Here is a 16389-nt window from a genome sequence, read left to right as displayed (position 1 = left end):
CCTCACACGGGCCACACAATGACTCAAAAGTCCGCCACGAAGGCCACCCAAGGCTCACACTCGCTGAAAATGGACAAATTATAACTCCTAAAAAACTTTCTATTTTAAAACTTTCCACTATTGGAAACTTTCCACTTTTAGGTACTTCCTCTTCAGGAACTTTCCTCTCGTGGGACAAACTTCACGGCGTATCCCGAACACCACCTCGTCTTGGTACTTAGTCGCACAATAAACCACCCCTGAGCAACCAAGTAACAATAGAGCTGGGCTGGAATACTCCATTCCCGCTCCAGCCACAGACTACGACTAGGACCAGGCTAGAAAAGCTCAAGTCACGACCTGCTTATCAAACCACTTCTTGAACCTTGCCTTCATCCTCGCCTCTGGCTCCCAAATCTGCAACTCAACACCATCACAGACGCAAATGACTCTCATCAAAGAAACTTTCTTCTTCCAAAATTCCTTGACTCTCCTCTCGAGAACCCTCACCGGTCTCGCCTCCAAAGTCATGTTGGGTTGAAGAACCTCGGGAATCTTAGGCAACAACTGATCATCCTCGTGGAGACACTTCCGCAGCATCGACACATAGAAGGCCTTGTGGAACGCGCACAAAATATCAGGCAACTCCAGCGTATATGCCACCAGTCCCACCCGCTCAATTACTCTGAACGGAGCCATTTAGCTCAGACTCAACTTAGTCTTTGTCAATGACCTGTTCAAACCCTGCAACATAGCCATCTTGAGGTGCACTCTGCCTATCACCTGAAACTCAAGATCCCTACTCTTCTTATCGGCATAACTCCTCTGCCGATCCTGAGCTTCCATCATGTTCAGCTTCAGAATCCAAATCTTCTATGAGGTCTCATGAACAAAATTTGCACCATATATGCTCCTCTCCCCCATCTGAGTCCAACATAACGGTGTTCGACATGGCCTCCCATAAAACGCCGCATAAAGATCCATCCCGATACTCGCCTGGTAACTGTTGTTGTAAACAAACTCTAACAAGCTCAGGTGATCCGCCCAATGGTCACCCTAGTCCAGCACACACATCCTCTAACGTCTGAAACGTCCTCTAAGACTGCTCTTCTGTCTGAGGATAGTCCGTTGTACTTATATGCACCTTAGTGCCCATCTTTGCCTGAAATGCCCTCCAAAACACCAAAGGGAACTTGGAATCTCTGTTAGACACGATGCTTACTGGCACCCCGTGTAACCTGACTATCTCCTTCACATACTTCTTAGCCAAGACCGCTACTCCATCAGTCTTCTTGATGGCCAGAAAATGTGCCAACTTAGTCAACCGGTCCACAATGACCCAAATCGCATCATAGGTCTGAGACACTGGCAATTCTACCATGAAGTCCATCATGATGATGTCCGACTTACACTCCGGAATGGGCAGACTCTTCAGTAAACCGCCTGGAACCTAATGCTCAGCCTTCACTAGCTGGCAGACATCACACCTTGCGACCCAACTAGCTACGTCCTTCTTCATTCCGACCCAGTGATAGTACCGCTTGAGGTCACGGTACATCTTAGTCGCTCTTGAATGAATAGAGAACACAATCGCATGAGCCTCGCTCAGGATATCTTGCCTCAACTCTTCATCTTTGGGCACACAGATCCGACCGTGCAAAAGTATGGTACTGTTGGCAGAGACCTGGTACTCCGAATCAACATCTCTAGAGACATTCATGTGACATCCCGAACCCAATTTTGGGTGGGTGTCGATCGACACCAAGAGGGGTGTCGGTCGACACCAACACCTGCAGATGGACCCCGCGGACTGGTTCAAAATGGCTACTTCGGTGCAACGTTTGGAGGATGAAACAAAGTCCGATTTGGCTGAAATTTCGTAGGTAGCTTCGTGATTCTATAAGCTTCATATCCAACGGTGGGTTTGTGAAATGAACGGTTTTTTGTGATTTAATCTAGTTTTTGTATTGTGGTCTGGTGTAGATGGTTTTGTGGTAAAGTTGGGGTGTCGAGCGACACCATTGTGGTGTCAGCCGACACCAGCATGTTGTTGTATGTTTGGGTCCTAGTAAGACAGCTGGAGTTAGGTTTGGATGAGGAGAGATCGACGGAAGTGATTCCGTGAGCGTCGGTGTGTGTGTGTGTTGGGTTGCAAGTGGTGCGATGGGTGACGTTTGACACCAGGTGGAGGTGCCGTTTGACACTAGAGGAGTTGATAGTGAATTAGAGTATTTATGGGGAATTTTTGTCCATGGCTGGACGAAATCAAATATTCCAGCCCACCTCTCTTGTTACTCGGTCGCTAGGGATAGTTGGTTTTGCAAGTCAGTAACAAGATGAGGTTGTGTTTGGTGTAATCGCGGGAGTTTTTGTAAGGAGCGAATTCTACGCCGGTTTTCTCGTTTGAATTATGTGGTTCCGGTGAGATTGTTCCCGTTGATCTAGTGTGCGGTCGTTTCAATTTACAAGCCCCACATCCTTCTCATGAGCCAACTGCACTCTGCTCAGAATATCTCCTCGATCTGTCGCCTCCAAACCCAAAGGCTCCTGAGAGTTTCCATGTCCTGCTTCTGAGCCAAAGCCGCCAGCTTCCGACTCAAAGCATCTGCAACATGGTTAGCCTTACCAGGGTGGTAGGCTATCTCCAGATCATAATCCGCCACCAGCTCTATCCATCGCCTCTGCCACAAGTTCAACTCGGGCAGAGTGAATATATACTTCAGGCTCTTATGATCTGTAAACACATGTACCTTCGTACTATAATCTTCAGTGCAAAAACTACAGCAGCCATCTCCAAGTCATGGGTAGGATAATTGTCCTGATGCTTTCGTAACTGCCGCAGCGTAGGCAATAACCTTCCCATGCTGCATCAACACACACCCCAAACCAATTGGGATGCATCTCTATAAACCACATAGGGCTCTCCCTGCTCTGTAGTGCCAACACTGGTGTAGTAGTTAGCATCTCCTTCTAGCTTGCGAACTCATCCTCGCACTCCTGTGACCAAACAAAAGGGACATCCTTCCCTGTCAACCTAGTCATCAGCCGTGACCTGCTCGCAAACCTCTCCACAAACCTTCTGTGGTAACCTGCCAACCTGAGGAAACTCATGATCTCTATGGTATTTTGCGCTCTAGACCAATCCCTGATGGTCTAAATCTTCTCTAGATCTACTGAAACTCCATCTGCAGACACAATGTGACCCAGAAATCCCATTTCCCGTTGCTAGAAACTATATTTGCTCAATTTAGCAAACAACTTCTGCTGTCGTAGCTTCTCCAGAACTGTCATCAAATGCACTATATGGTCCTCAGGACTCTTAGAATATACCATGATGTCGCCGATGAAAAATATGACAAACACATCCAGAAAACCCTGGAATATGCTGTTCATCAATCTCATAAACGCGGCTGGCGCGTTAGTCAACCTGAAAGGCATCACTACAAACTCGTAATGCCCATACCTCGTTCTAAATGCAGTATTCCTTACATCTGCCTCATCTATCATGATCTTATGGTAACCCGACGCCAGATCAATCTTGGAAAACCAAGTAGCACCCCTCAACTCACTACAAGAAATTAGAGTATTAATAGCATTATAATATAGTGTTTAATGTCTTTTTGCTATATTTGATATATCCTCTAATCTTTAATAGTGTTTGCTAAAGTGTAAACGCTATGTTTGATTAGTCAGATTTCAATTTTGGGTATACTTATTTTAACTATAGTATACATAGCATTCATATATTTTGAAATGCTATGCATAGTTGATGCGGGAAAATTAATTCATTTGTCCGCTAAATATTTGGTGAAAAAGTGAAGCGGCTAACCAAATTTATTCTCCCTCACTCCATTGTTCACTTCTCATCTTCTCAAGCTCTTTTCTCATTCGTTTACTTTTTCCTTACCAATTCACCAAATTTAGAACCAGGCTTCTCCTCCAATCAAATCCTTTACCCAGATTAAAAACCAGATAGATCTTCTTCTTCTTCTCCATATAACGAAACCCTAGTTATACCTTTTCAGTAGATACAGATCTTTATCTTGTCTTTCTCTCCCTTTCACTCTTTCTTTTAAAATCGATCCCTAGCCACTTGTAAAGCAAAAGAGATAGGGATCTGAAACCCTAGCCACCATCGCACATATCTCTCTTCGTATCTGCTAGATCTGTTCGTTTTCTTCGATCTGTATTGTGAAACCCGAGGTAATTACATACTTTCATCTCTTCGTTTCTCTTTAATTTATTTAGCTAGGGTTGATATTTTGATATTAGATCGGAAGATCTCGCTTGCAGATCTAGAGATCTAGTGATCTCCGTAAAAGTCTCGTTTCTTTAAGAAAAGCATTGTGGGATTGATTCAAGAAGAACATAGAGAAAGGTATTGATGTGGTCAGATATCTGCTTGCTTCTCAATTGGTTTTTGGATTTAAATGAGTTTTGCTTATGTGAATATGATTGAATGTTTACAAACTCAATTTGAAAACAGGACCATAAGTGAAACGTTTCAAGTTGAAGATTTTAATATGAATAAAAAAGGGGCTAAAGTTGATTTTCCGATGAGAAGCAAGGCAAGTGTAATTTCAGCCCTAATCTTCTTTATAATGTCTTAATAATTCGATGATTAAGGAGGTTTCTTATGTTCTATGTTTCTTATAGACAGTTAAAAGCATCGGAAATTGCCAGACATAAGTATGTTAAAAAATTTGTTGTCGTGAAGGTACAATTTTGATAGCTACACTACAAGAAATATGTATATTATTAGCCCGAAAAACTGCTACCATACATATAACATAGCGTTATCACAAATGCTGTGACATCGGCAGCCATAGTAGATACCCTACATACGATAGCGGTTTTTGACATGTTTTAATAGATAGTCACATACTATAGCATTTTCATATTATAGCGCTAATTAAATGTTATAATACATTTTATGGTAACACAAAATTAGTGTTATTTTTTCAGTATATATAATTTATAATTTGTATATTTGAATCCTATTGTAGAATTTATTTAATTGTATTTATATATAATTTTTCTATTTCATAAAATTATCAACATGTACATAAAATTAATATTATGTTAACCAAAAGTAGTCTTACATAAAATCAAGTGCCACCAATCTTAATTAAAATAAAATTTACATCACAAAAAAAAAGTAACAAACTTCTAAGAACATATACATGTAACTCATCCAAACTGAGGAGATATAGAAGGTATATGGAGCTGTAGATCATCATGTTCTTGGACAAAGCTAGGATCTCCACTCTCTCTTTAGATTAATCTTGGAACCTTAATTACAAGTTTTAAGGATAATACGACATGTCAGCTTCAAAAGTGTTGGGCATCCTCATTCTTCTATCAATACAAGGAAATCAAAGGGGCCATAGAAAACCTTTTATAATAAGTGGGATGATCGTCCAACTGCAAAATTAAGGACTAGATCATTGAGGCAAAGTGAGAAAGACTCACAGATAAAACTAGCAATGGACAAAGAAAAGAGACTAAGCTGAAAGTATTTTTAGAAGCTGCACATTTAAGTAAATGTCAAACCAAATGCAGCAATACAAATTGATAGGAAGCAGACTCTCTAGCCAAGAGTTTCAAGGTCTTGTTTAGTAACACTGTATAACAACAACAAAATCTAACCTTGTGTCCTAGCATTTCTGGCTCTCTTATCCCCTATCTTCAACCAAAAAAATCTAACCTTGTGTCCTAGCATTTCTGGCTCTCTTATCCCCTTTCTTCAACCAAAAAAAAATGAGAATAAGAACAACAAGACAACAGAAAAAGTTTAAGCAGCTCATATGAATCGATTAAGATATATAGTATATACGTTCATGAGCTTTAGTAGCAACTCTTCATCACTAAAATTTAATTGCTACATGAGAATAATATTATTAATACAACATCAATCACACTGAAAGAGTGAATAAAAGAATCGAAGACCTTGAGAGTGGAAATTTTTTGGAAAAGCTTCCGACTTGAAGGTTACAATTTGCTCAAACACTAACAACCATTTACATTAGCAAACAACTCCAGCATTTTGATTAAATTTCACAAGTATACACAAACTCATTACAGAGGTTAAAGCAGAGGTGGGATCCTAACATCATTCATACTTAGTTACTCACCGTTAAAGTAATGACTCTTCAACACCCTTTTATTGCAGCTCATGTTTCAGCTGCATCTAATACAAAAAGCAGAGCACAACTTAACTGGAAACCACAAAATTGAATTATAGCTTCCGGGAGAGTGAAATTAGATCTGATAATTTGCTTACCCATCTAAAGTCAACACTAGGATGAGGGGTAGAAATTATCTCTGATCTTCTTCACGTCACCATCGTTGCAGCTCTATTTGTTCTGAGAAAATTGAAACTCCTCTTAGATCCACAATACTTTACCAAACTAGATCTGAACAAGAGGAAGACAAATAAAAAAAAGAAGCTAATCCAATTCAAAATCAAACGAAAATGAGAACACAAAAGAGAAAAGTAACAAGCAAATCACAAAAACCGACGTCTTTACAATCTTTGAAACTTTTTTCACCCAATCTTCTTCTCCGTTCTTAATCGTCTCATCTTCACCATGACTAGACCAAGTGGAATCTGGGTTTCTCGCTTTTTTTGGTGTAGACCCACTCGAATATAGATTTTTGATCTTTTAGATGGCTCCAGATTTGACTATGACAACATATTTTAAGAAATCTCTCTCTCGCTCTCTCTTCTCTGAAGCTGGAACAAGATGAATGTTGGGTGTGGAGAGGTGAAGATAGAAATTAGGTTGGAGTTTTGTGTTTTTTCAAGTGTGGGCGATAAAAAGTGTAATATTTGGCTTAGTGATATGTTACCTCTCATAGATTTTATGTCTTTAGGGTTTTCGGAGAAAGAGGGGAAGTGTAGTCTAAAAGGCAAAAAATCTAAATTTTTAACTAAGTGTTTGGCCGAACAAGTGATTTTAGTTTCCCGCTTAGTGAAATTTTGTCTTAGTGTTAACAAAATGCTATAATATTATAACCAAAATTTCAACTCATCTTCAATAGCAGTTCAGCAAACCGTGCTATTACATTATGTTATCAATGTTGACTTTTTTTGTAGTGCTAGTTTAAGCAAATTTCTCGATTTTGATATTATAATTTCTCTTTGATTCTCGTTTTTGACTACCTTTTTGCAGATGCCGATGACAAACAAGACCAAATGAGATAACTCAATGCGAAGAAGATGGAGAAGAAAACATAGGGGGTGAATGATTACGTTTGGGTTTGTACTTGTGGAAAACATAGGGGTCGAAGAAGATGTAACTTTACTTCTTGTATTTGTACTTGTGGAACATTTCTCTTGTTCACGATTGTGGCTATATGAACTTTTTTTATAGATACTGTTAGTTTGACAAATGACAGGATGTTTATCTAATAAACAAAATATAACAAAATCTGGGGTACAATAAGAATAATAATCCAAAACAAATGTTATGAAATAATAAATAATAAAGAAGATTAATTGCTATTATAAAGTATACAATAGCAATAAAGAAAATACAATCTAAAAGATAACTAATATAGCATAAGGTAAAACTGTTATGTAAAGTGTCATATCTATTGTAACGGGCACAGACATAACGTTTGTCATAACGCTATGCTTTCCTGTTATAGCGTTTTCCAGACGCTATATATGTGACATTTTTTTGTAGTGACTGGTCCAACAACTCACTAATCCTGGGAAAGGGTACTTGTTCTTCATAGTGACCCGGTTTAGACCCCAGTAGTCAATGCATAAGCGGAAACTCCCGTCTTTCTTCTTAACGAACTGCACCGGCGCTCCCCACGGTGAGACGCTAGGACGGATGAAGCCCTTGCCTAAAATATCCCCAGCTGCTTCTTCAGCTCTGCCATCTCTGCTGGAGCCATCCTGTAAGGCGCCTTGGATAACGGCGTCGTCCCCAGTTCTAGCTCAATTGTGAAGGGGTCAGACCAAGATGGTGGTAACCCCTACAACGACTGGAAAACATCCTCAAACTCCTCAACAACCTGAATACTGTTAACCATAGACTGCCCCACTAACTCCGGCATAGAAATTGTCACCAAATAAGACTCACGTCCCTTTTCGATCATCTTCCTGGCCTACATGGCCGTGATCACGAGATTCCCATAATTTGGTCTCACTCCCTCAAATACCAACTTCCCTTCTGGACGCTCAAACTCCACTTTACCCAATGAGAGTCTAGATGAACCTTGTGACGGTACAACCAATCCATCCCGAGGATAACATCATACAACTTCATGGGGCTGATAAGCAAATCTGATGGCAACGAATCCTCTGATCTGAATATCAACTCCCTCGCCTATCCAAGGACTCGCAGAAACTTGCCTCTCACAACTTTGACAACTCCTGCTTGCTCTCCGGGATGTCCTCTGATATTGGCGCTCTCTGCGCTCTCCGACATAATGAAGCTATGGGTTGCTCCAGAATCAGACATAGCATGGGACCTAAACCCACCCACCAACAAGGTCCCAACACAAACCTCATGTGCTAAGAACCCTAACATTTTATCACAGGAAATTCATAAAATATGAACCAACTGAAATTCACAAAGTATGAGTTTCAGAAATTATAACTTTGATAGCCTCGGCACTGGTGCCTCCGATCTCTACGGTCGTGTACACCCGCGGCACCTGCTCAATCCATGCCACCTGCTGAACTTCCGGCTGCAGTCTGTATTGCACCGCTGCCACCACCATCTGCTGTAACTTGTGACACTTGGGCTTCATGTGCCCAGGGCCCCTGCAATGGTAGCACACACGACCACCGTCTGAGCTGCTGGCGTGGCACTCCTCTAGGTACAGCTAGCCACCTTCTGGTCCATGCTACTGCCCTCGTAGCACCCTGCACCACTTGGCCTATGTGTAGCCTCCCACTTCCTCTTGGTTCCCTACGCAGGCTTGCCGCCTTTGCCAGAACCTCCAGGATGCTGAGACTTCCTAGGCTGGACCGTTGGACTCACCGTCACTGCCTGTGCCCGGATATACTCCTTAATCATAGCTTCGATCTTAACCAACTTGGCTCTCGAAGCATAGCTCCGCCCTCTATAGTGGACCCTCAAGTAATCTCAAAGGGCCCTCATGAACCTCCGGACCTGTGCCTCCTTGGACTCCATCGCCCCGCCCCCATACATCAGAAGCCGACTGAACTCCACGTCCGACTCCCGCACAGTCGGAGTCCCCTGAGATAACTGCAGGTACTCCACCTCTAACCGGTCTAGTGCCTCAAAAGGAAAGTACTTGTGGTTGAACTCCTCCACGAAATCAACCCAAGACATCTCCCTCTGCATTCTCCTGGCAGCCGCTGACCTCCACCATAAGTCGGCATAATTTGCCCGGTAGCGGACCCATATTGTTAGTTTGAGATGGAGAGAATGAAGTCGGCAAAGAGAATAAGAGAAACATAAGATTCCATAAGTATAATTGTTACAAGATGGCTATAAGCCTTTAAATAGGTCTTAACATTAGGGCTACCCCCTTACAAGCGACACAAGATAGATAGGGACACAAAGAGAGAGAAATACTAATCCCTAGAGTGAAAGCGACCTGACTTGGTCTCCCAAGAAGATACCAATCCCTAGATTGAAAGCGACCTGGCATGGTGATCGGTTGATCGGATTCAACTCCAAAGTCCTTGAGAAGAGCTTTGAGCCAGGTTAGTTCATTTGTAAGCTTCTTCATGGCTCTATATTCGGACTCAGCACTCGAACATGAGACAACCTTCTGCTTCTTTGACTTCCAAGTCACTAGATTGCCGCCTATAAATGTACAGTATCCGGTTGTTGATCTCCTATCCATCGTATCGCCGGCGTATTCTGCATCGCAATACCCTACAAGCTCCGTGTTGTTATTCTTTCCCATCCAGATACCTTGGCCAGGACTTCCCTTAAGGTAGCAAAGAATCCTCTCCACCATGTTCCAGTCGAAATTCGTCGGTGCTTTCATATGTTGACTAACTTGGTTCACCGCATAGCATAAGTCCGGTCTTGTGATCGTAAGATAGATCAATTTTCCCACAAGCCGTCGGTATCTCCCAACATCTTCATATGGCTCAGCTAACTTGATAACCGGAACATTTGGCGTCTTCTTCATATCCCCCTTTCGCTTGACCTGGTAGCCATCTTCAAGCGGAGTAGAAACCGGTTTGGCGCCAAGCTTACCTGTTTCTTGTAAAAGGTCAAGTGTATACTTTCTTTGAGAGAGAAAAAACCCCTCCGGAGAGCGAGAGATTTCAATCCCAAGAAAGTACTTGAGCTCACCAAGATCCTTAATATTAAAAGTGGAATTAAGAAGAGTTTTAGTTGTAGAAATACCGTCCTTATCATCATCAGAGATGATTATGTCATCAACATAGACAAGAACCACCACACGACCAACATTCGTGCGAAGAGTAAACAACGTGTGATCGGCCTCAGACCTCTTGAAGCCATGGTTGCGGAGTGTGGAGCTCAGTTTGTGGTACCATGCCCTAGGAGATTGTTTTAAGCCGTATATAGCTTTCCTAAGTCGGAGCACCTTGCCCGGAGCAATGGTATCCTCTAAGCCCGGAGGAGGGTGCATATAGACCTCCTCTGCAAGCTCCCCTTGAAGGAACGCATTCTTGACATCCATTTGCCATACGTCCCATGATAGGTTGGTAGCAAGTGAGAGAACAACTCGAACCGTGTGTTACTTGGCGACCAGAGCAAAAGTCTCGGTATAGTTAGTACCATACGTTTGTGTGAAGCCACGAGCCACCAAGCGAGCTTTGTAGCGTTCCATGTCACCAATACTCAAGTATTTGATGGTGAACACTCACTTAGAGCTCACCGCTTTCTTGCCTGGTGGTAGATCAGCCTCGTCCCATGTATGATTACGAGTCATGGCGCCGTGTTCATCATCAATAGCATCGAGCCAAACCAAATATATTTTGGCTTCCTCATACGTGCTAGGAACAAAATGAGCATCAAGCTTGCCCAGGAACGCAGCATGATCCAGAGGGACAAGGTCAAGCGAACCAACAGCCTGGATAGGATGAGCCACCGCCTGATTGTTATAATAAACCCGTTGATTCTTCAACCGTTCAGTACGCCATGGTTGTTTTAACTGTTCACTGCGCCAAAGTTGTTGAGAGCCTGCATGTGTGGTCGAGTCCTGTGTGGGCTCTAGATCCACATCATTAGTACTGTCTTCATGGTCCGATTCGGAGCTGATGGTATCATGAGCCGGGCCGGTGTCATTGAGCGTGTTGTCATCCGATGGAGTGGAAGTGACACGATCTGAGGATTGTGTTTGAGCTGCTTCCTCCTCTGGTCGTGATTGAATCGGACTCCCTGGGTCAGTCTTTGCTCAGAATGGTTCGGTGGTGTAGACGTAATACCAAGGTGATCAAGAAGGAACTTCAAGTTTGTCGCCCTAGCACTTGTAGATTGAGTCAAGTTCTTTAATCTTGCCCAATCTTTGTTCGCATAGTATCCTTGGGTTTCAAGAAATTTTACATCCCGAGAGATGTACATACGACCATGGACGGGATCATAACACTTGTAACCCTTTTGCGTCGTAGAGTAGCCATTGAACATGCATTTCATACTCTTTGCATCAAGCTTACTCCTTTGTTCTCATGGAATCAAAACGAAACACACACACCTGAAAACTCGTAAAAGAGCAAGAGACGGTTTAGTCTGATTAAGAATTTCAAATGGAGATTAGTCATGAAGGATCTTAGTTGGAGTTCGGTTGATTAAATAGTAGGCAGTCATCACGGCATCGCCCCAAAACCTCTTTGGTATATTCAAGTGAAACATCATTAATCTCGCAACCTCCATGAGGTGGCGATTCTTCCTCTCAGCTACCCCATTTTGTTGAGGAGTGTATGGACAGCTAGTTTGTTGAAGAATGCCATGCTTCTCTAAGTGCTCTTTTAGTTTGTGACTTGTATATTCTCCCCCATTGTCTGATCTAAGTACCTTAATATTAGCATTGAAATGATTAGTAATATAATTTTGAAATTTAACAAAAGCATCATAAACTCTATCTTTAGTGGGTAACAAAGTAAGCCAAGTATACTTAGATTTTTCATCAATAAAGGTCACAAAATACTTGTTATTATCTCTAGAAAGACATGGAGATGTCCACACATCAGAATGCACTAAATCAAAACAATGCTGATAAATGGTATTAGATTTAGGGAAAATAGACTTGCAATGTTTTCCAAGAATACAAGGTTCACAACTAGAGTTATCAAAGGAAACATTTGGCAACATTAATTCAAGAGCACGAGAGTGTGGGTGGCCTAGCCTAGTATGCCATACATCACTCGAAATATAACTAAGATTCAACATAAGTGAAAACAAATTAGAAGACTGTGGTGAAGTTTTCTCAAAGACATAGAGGTCTCCTCTAGCATCTCCTTCTCCAAGAATCTTTCCAGTCTCAATATCCTGAAAATGTACACTATTAGGCCCGAAAATAGTATAACAATTTAAATCAGTAGTTGCTCTCTTAACTGATAAAAGATTAGATGTAAAAGTAGGCGTAAAGAAAGCTTTTGAGTTCTTATCAAATAATTTCAAGTCTCCTACTCCTTTAACAGGTATACGGTCACCATTAGCAATGATAACACTACCAGCAGCTGGTTTTATGTTGTTTATGAGAGTCGAGTTACTTATCATGTGATGAGAAGCTCCCGAGTCTACAAAAAGAGATTTACTAGGTTTTGAAGCAAAGAAAGTGGTACCGGAGTCCTTTAATGCGGTAATGGACTTAATGAGAGCCTCCAAGTCCGATTTCCTCACAAGGTCTCCATAGGACGCTGCCATGGCCATGGTCGCCGCCCCTTCTTGGTTTGTCGCACCGGTGCCTTGGCCGCTTGGCCCTTCTTGCGAGAGATTGGCCTTGAACTTAGTCGGCGTGAGGTGAGGGTAAAGAATCCAGCACTTGTCCTTCACATGACCTCTCTTCTTGCAATGGTCGCATACCACCACTTTCTGGTCCTCATGCCTGTAAACTCCCTTGTTGGCCGTGGCCAAGTCATCCTTCCTACAAAAGAGACCAAGGGAACCTTGTTCCTTTTGTACTTGAGAGCACACGTCTTCAAGGGTAGGTAGCTTGTCTCCACGAAGGATATGTTTGATGAGATCATTGAAATCCGGGTTGAGAGTGAGTAGGAGGCTGAAGACCTTGTCTTGTTCCTTTCTCTCGTTGAGAATGGCCGGGTCGATGGTGCTTGGTCGAAGCATCTCAAGTTCTGCCCAAAGTGAACTAAACTTCCCAAAATGTTTTGTGAACTCCAAGTCTTCTTGGTGGAGGCAGTTGATGGCCTTCTCTTGACTTCAAATACTCGGGTCAAGTTGGTCACATTACCATACACATTTGCAAGCGTCTCCCATAGCTCCTTGGCCATCTTGCAATACGAGTATGCCTCAAGGATTGGTGCGTCAAGCGAGTTATGGAGAATGGCAAGCACGGTTTGATCTTCTTGGAACCACTTGATTTCCTTTTTGAGTTCAGCCTCCTTGTCTTCTTCTTTTCCTTCTTTACCGTCATCTTTAATGGCTTTCTTGGGGAGTTGGTCCGTTTCGATGTGGATCCATAGTCCCCGGCCACTGAGCGCGGTCTTTGTGGTTCTCTTCCACAACAAGTAGTTGGCCCCTTTTAGTACCACCGGTGTGACAATCGGTTTGGAGTTGTCCATGAGCATGGTTCGCGATAGAGATGAGTTTAAAAAAATGGTTTAAATTGGGTAGTGAGAGTAGTAACAAGGATATAGTAACAAGAGTAGCGAGTGTAGTAACAAGAGTATAGAGAGGGTAGAGAGTAAGGAGAGTATAGAGAATCAAAGAGCGAGTTTAGAGAATCAAGAATCAAAAAACTTGCTCTGTTACCATGTTAGTTTAAGCGGAAGTAAAGAGAAGAATTTGAGATGGAGAGAATGAAGTCAGCAAAGAGAATAAGAGAAACATAAGATTCCATCAGTATATTTGTTACAAGGTGGCTATAAGCCTTTAACTAGGTCTTAACATTAGGGCTACCCCCTTACAAGCGAGACAAGATAGATAGGGACACAAAGATAGAGAAATACTAATCCCTAGAGTGAAAGCGACCTGACTTGGTCTCCCAAGAAGATACCAAACCCGTGACTCTCTTCTACCTTCTCTCCTAACGGCTACAAGGAAGTTCTCGATCCTTCTCTTGGGCCTTAGATCATTGTGGCCTCTTTCTTCACTCCATGGGACATGGTAAGACTCGGCCTCTTATGTAAGACACGGCCCCTTAACCTACTTGTACGGACAACCGTACGAAAACCTCCTAGCTTAATCAATCTTGATCAATACATATGTCCACCTGAAACCCCTATGGACACTTGAGAGACTAGAAGTTGCATTCTACTCTCGTCCTCCATGCATCCGCAGCAATAGGGTCGGTACAACCAAAGAAATACACCTTACAAATCCTCCCCATCTCCGTCAGCATACTGACATACCAAGAATGAGGTCCTGCACCCGTAGCCACTGGCTGCTTCACCTTCGCCGCCACAGGCGGTAGCACCTAAGCCTGTGCTGGTACAACTCCCAGCAACTGCCCCAATAGCTACGTCAACAAGCCCGCCAGGTCAACACCTCCACCAGGAGTTCCACCTACTGGGACTCCTGTACCTGGAACCCTAGCATCACCAGCCAACCCGGCACCAACACCGCTCACACCATCTCCCTCGGCTCCTACGGTCCTATCGACACCTCCACTGGCCACACTCATCAACCCCTCCTGAAAGTCTTGCGAATCGCCGATGACCTCAGCAGTCACACTATGATCCACAGTATCACTAACCTCTGGGCATCTACCCCTACCACTACCACGTCTGCGTCCACGACCACTTATGCATCCACAACCAGCAACAACACTCTCTCTAGCCATCTGCACTACCATGAACAGAAAGCAAAGAAACAATTCAAACCATACACAAAACACAACTTACCGGGGAATCAAATTGAAGGCTCGAAGAGGATGTTCTAGGACGCCATGCCACACAAAATTGACTAACTCACATAATCAATCAAGCATGCTTCCAAACATCAACAACATAAACCTAGTGAACCTGTACCTAGAACCGTAAGGGCTCTTATACCAAACTAAAATGACCCGACCCATTTGTTTTTTTTCAATATATATCTCATAATAATCTAGTGATCTTATACTCACTAACCACCTAACCACATTCAAGTGAAACAGCGGAAATAACCAAACATAAAGCCAACGATTTAACCAATAACTAAATAACCATTATTAATTCCATAAACAACTAAACCAAATTACCATCAATCCTAGTCCACTTTCCAAGAACTCAACTCTAGCAACCTACCAAGAGCAAGACCGCAAACAATCGAGCCACTAGAACATCCTCCTTTTCATTGCTTTGATTCCACGATCACACTTTGCCTTTACCTGCACCACAAACACAAATTGAGATGTATGAGTATTGTCATAAACACTCAGTGAGGTAATCCTTCCATCTACTGGGCTATACACACAAAAACTGAGATTCAAATCTTCAACAAGCAACAAACAAACACAAACAAACTAGGAAAACAAGCATCAGTCGCCTGCTGAAAGGAGTGGTGTGGACTGACACCCTCCTGGTGTCAATCGACACTGGCTCTTGGTGTCGACCGACACTGCCTCTCAGTGTAAGCTAGAAAAATAAAAGAAATCGCAACAATAAATGAAAATATAACTATTGGAAATAGAAAGAGAGAGTAAGCCTAATTAGGAAAGTTATGATGCTTATGTCTTTACAACTTCGGCTGGAATTAATGTGATTTTGGGACGTTGAGGGTCATTCTATTAGGCTTAGGAGAGTGCATAATCTGAGGAGAATATGACCATTGAGCATTAAAGGCACTTAGCTCCCCAAATGGCAAGTTTAATATGCCTTGAGCTACTTCATGTGCTACTCGTTGGATCACTTCTTTCTTTATCCGTGGGTATTGATAAATATCTCCAAAAGATGTATGTTGTTGATGAATCTCGAATCCTAGACCTTCCAAATATTTGATTAGCTTCATGGTTTGATTTCCTCCGCGTTGCTCCGTATCGATCATATCGCTTTTTGTACCAGTTTGTGTACTACTTCTTGTGTCAGTTAGTACACAAATAAATATTGATATTGATTTTTACATCACTTTGTTCAAATACAAGAAGCCTAGATTGTTCTAAGAAATCAATTAATTTCAAATACTATAAATTAAAATTGTAATAATTTTAAAATAATTCGATTATAAATCAATTTTTAAACAACCCGACCCATTCTTTTTTTAATTATAACAACTTACTAGTGATCTGATACTAGCTATAAACCTAACAACAACCAATTCAAATAGCAGAAATACTAAAAAT

General features: G+C 42.2%; 1 long non-coding RNA gene across 5 annotated transcripts; it reads right to left on the bottom strand.

Annotated features, from left to right (window-relative positions):
• Nucleotides 5031–6884, bottom strand: LOC104732391. 5 transcript variants are annotated; one of them, XR_002034454.1, is made up of 5 exons: nucleotides 6502–6884; nucleotides 6263–6395; nucleotides 6114–6169; nucleotides 5375–5723; nucleotides 5031–5271 (listed from the first exon to the last, which is right to left on the bottom strand). It is a non-coding gene; the product is annotated as an uncharacterized LOC104732391 (long non-coding RNA). The 5 variants fall into 5 exon arrangements; XR_758794.1 differs by having other exon boundaries at nucleotides 5031–5418; nucleotides 5629–5723; nucleotides 6502–6882; XR_758792.1 differs by having other exon boundaries at nucleotides 5031–5403; nucleotides 5629–5723; nucleotides 6502–6881.

The sequence above is a fragment of the Camelina sativa genome, chromosome 12, assembly GCF_000633955.1.
Source record: "Camelina sativa cultivar DH55 chromosome 12, Cs, whole genome shotgun sequence".
In the NCBI taxonomy this organism is placed as follows: domain Eukaryota; kingdom Viridiplantae; phylum Streptophyta; class Magnoliopsida; order Brassicales; family Brassicaceae; genus Camelina; species Camelina sativa.
Note: the sequence above shows the minus strand (reverse complement) of the source record. Positions and strands in the feature narration are given on the sequence as shown.